The sequence below is a fragment of the Leucopleurus acutus genome (genome assembly GCF_964270905.1).
Source record: "Leucopleurus acutus genome assembly, chromosome: 5".
Taxonomy (NCBI): Eukaryota; Metazoa; Chordata; class Mammalia; order Artiodactyla; family Delphinidae; genus Leucopleurus; species Leucopleurus acutus.
Window position 1 is genome coordinate 545,167 of NC_139147.1, and position 3,658 is coordinate 548,824.

The 3,658-nt window shown below is 40.0% G+C and overlaps 1 pseudogene across 1 annotated transcript; it reads left to right on the forward strand.

The window, feature by feature from the left end:
* Window positions 1-2,214: 2,214 nt before the first annotated feature.
* LOC309961972 (histone-lysine N-methyltransferase KMT5B-like) lies at window positions 2,215-3,411 on the forward strand (annotated as a pseudogene). Its single transcript has 2 exons — window positions 2,215-2,444; window positions 2,772-3,411. The product of its transcript is annotated as a histone-lysine N-methyltransferase KMT5B-like (transcript).
* The last annotated feature ends 247 nt before the right edge of the window (window positions 3,412-3,658 follow it).

The following is a 3,658-nucleotide window of genomic DNA, read 5'->3' on the forward strand; positions in this document are numbered from 1 at the left end:
AATTACTAACATCAGAAATGGAAGTGGGAAATTAGTACTGATTCTACAGAAATAAAAAGAATTATAAGAGAGTACTAGAATCAGTTGTTTGCCAACAAATTAGATAACCTAGATGAAATGGACAAATTCCTAGAAACACAAAACCTACAAAGACAAAACCATGAAGAAATAGAAATTCTGAATAGACCTGTAATTAGTAAGGAGTTTGAATCAGTAATTGAAAATCTCCTTTCAAAGAAAAGCCCTGGACCTGATGGCTTTACTGGTGAATTCTAGGAAGCATTTAAACTAGGAAGCATTAATTCTAGGAAGCATTGAACTAACATCAATACTTGTCAAACTTTTCAAAAAAATTGAAGAGGAGGGAATACCCCCAAACTCATTCTATGAAGTCAGCATTACCCTGATACCAAAGCCAGACAAAGACACTACAAGAAAAGAAAACTACAGACCAATATCCCTTATCAGCATGGATACAAAAATCATCAACAAAATATTAGCAAACAGAATTCAACAGGATAGAAAAAGGATTAAACATCATGACCAACTGGGATTTATTCGTGGAATGCAAAGATGATTCAACATATGAAAATCAATTAATGTAACACACCACATTAACAGAATGAAAGAAAAACCCACATGATCATCTCAACTGATGCAGAAAAATCTTTTGATAAAATTCAATATCCTTTCATGATTAAAGAATTCAACAAACTAGGAATAGATGGAAACTACCTCAGTATAATAAAAGACATTTATAATAATCCCACAACTAACATCATACTCAATTGTGAGAGACTATAGGCTTTTCCTCTAAGGTCAGGAACAAAGCAAAGATGCCCACTTTCACCATTTCTATTCAACATAGTATTGGAAGTCCCAGCCAGAGCAATTAGACAAGAAAGAGAAATAAAAGGCATTCAAACTGTAAAGGAAGAAGTAAAATTATCTCTGTTCACAGATGATATGATTGTATAGGTAGAAAATCCTGAAGAGTCCACAAAAAGAAACTGTTACAATAAACGAATTCAGCTAAGTAGCAGGAAACAAAGTCAACACACAAAAATCAGTTGCATTTCTATACACTAACAATGAATAACACAAAAAGGAAAATAAGAAAACAATTCCATTTACATTTGCATCAAAAGAATAAAATACTTAGGAATTATTTTTACCAAAGAAGTGAAAGACTCATTAAAAAATATAAAACATTTATAAGAGAAATTAAAGAAGATATAAATAAATGGAAAGATATACTGTGTTTATAGTTTGGAAGAATTAATGTTAAGATGTCAATACTATCCCAAGTGATTCACAGATTTAATGCAATCTCCCTCGAAATCTCAATAATGACTTTTGCAGAAATGGAAGAAACCACTCTAAAATTCGCAAAGAATCTCAAGAGACCCTGAATAGCATAAACAATTCTAAAAGAGAAGAACAAACTGAGGAACAAACTTCCTGATTTCAAAATTTACTACAAAGCTACACTAATCAAAACAGTATGGCACTGGGATACAGGGACATCTAGACAAATGGAATAGAATAGAGTCCAAAAATAACCCTCACGTATGTAATCAAACAATTTTCAACAAGGCTGTCATGACCAGTCGGTGGGGGAAAAGACAGTCTTTTTCAACACATGGTGCCAGAAAACTGGATATCCACATTCTAAAGAATGAAGTTGGACCTTACCTAACACCATACACAAAAATTAACTCAAAACGGATCCATGATTTAAGTGTAAGACCTAAATTTATAAAACTTCTAGAAGAAAACAGAAGGCAAAACTCTTCACAATACTGGATTTGGCAATGCTTTCTTGAATATGACACCAAAAGCACAAGCAACTAAAGAAAAAAATAGGCATACTGGATTTCATGAAAATTTAAAAAATTTGTGCATCAAAAGACACTATTCAGCCTGGTCCAGGGCACTCCTTTTTGTGTCCTTCCACCAGTCACGGGCAGGGTCTGAGCGGTTCACTGGGGGCGGAGATGCATCTTTGGGGAGGGCAGTGAGGCTCTGGGGCTGTGAGGGGAGGGCAGTCTGGCACCAGAGGAGGCAGCGAAGCCTCAGAACACGAGGCTTCGGGACCCAGGATGAGGAGTCCCCAGGCCAGCTGCTGCCTTTGGGACCCCAGGGTAGCACAAGAGGCGAGGTTATTGTAATTCAGGATGTGAAGGGCACAGTCGATATGTACCATCTTCTGGAATGTCCACCAAGGAACTCTGAAAATGATGACCTCGCAACCAGTTTGGTTCTTGATCCCTATTTCGGTTTTCAAACACACAAAATGAATACTAGCTTTCGGTCTCTTACAGGAAGGCAAGAAGAACTAAAGGAAGTGATCGAACATTTTAAGAAAGACGAGCACTTGGAGAAAGCCGTCAAATGTCTGACTTTGCAACAACAAAAATGATGCAGGAGGAGCAACTAAGCCCGTGCACCACAACTACTGAGCCTGCGCTCTAGAGCCCGTGAGCCACAACTACTGAGCCCACACACCACAACTACTGAAGCCCACATGCCACAACTACTGAGCCTATGCTCTAGAGCCCGTGGGCCACAGCTACTGAGTCCACGTGCCACAACTACTGAAGCCCGCGTGCCTAGAGTCCGTGCTCCACGAAAAGAGAAGCCACCGCAATGAGAAGCCTGCACACCACAACAAATAGTAGCCCCTGCTCACCGCAACTAGAGAAAGCCCACGCGCAGCAACAAAGACCCAACGCAGCCATAAATAAATAAACAAAATAAATTTATAAAAGAAAATGATGCAGGAGAATTTATTCAAGGAACACGTATTTATTTACTTGCGAATGTTTGCAACTGACAGTGGATTTGAAATAATGCCTTGTAACAGATACTCATTAGAACAAAACAGAGCCAAAATAATTGCAACAAAAGAGTGGAAATGCAATGACAAAACAGAATTACTGGTGGGTTGTGTGGCTGAGCTTTCAGCAATTGAGGAGAATACCCTACTTGGACCCAGAGAAAACGACTTCAGTGCTGTGTGTTCCAGAAGGAAAAGCCGTGCTCAGCCCGCCTTGGTCCTGCTACACTTACAAACCATGACTGCAGACCAAGTGTGGGTTTGTGTCAGTTGGCCAAGACACAGCAAGTGCGAAGGCTCTAAGAGATACTGAACCTGGAGAAGAAATTCTTGTTATTATGGAGATGGGTTTTGGGGGGCAATAATGAGTTCTGCGAGCGTTACACTTGTGAGAGACGGCAACTGGCGCTTTTAAATCCAGAGCGGGACTGCTTGCCTCTGCTCCTGTTATCAATAGAAAATATGGACTCAGAGAAACAGTAAACCCTTAAATAGGCTTCAAATGTTAGGTGACAGCAGTAAGAATTCAGTCAGTCAGTTCTAACACTGATGCAGATACCACTCAGGAATAAAAACAAGGCAAGGTTGTCATACGTTTGAAAGAAACCTTTCCACGGTGTTAGCTTCTCTGTGATGATGCTGTCAGGTCCCACGAGAAGACAAAGGATGAGGTGGCGTCATACAGGCACACACGTGTTCCACGCCTGGTCAGTCTGTTAGGCTGGATGGTGGACCTGGGGAGTTCATAGCGTCTGGCCTCAAGGCTCCCCACCCCCTTTTTACAACTTGCTTGCCTTTTTCAAAATGAGCTGACGCAAT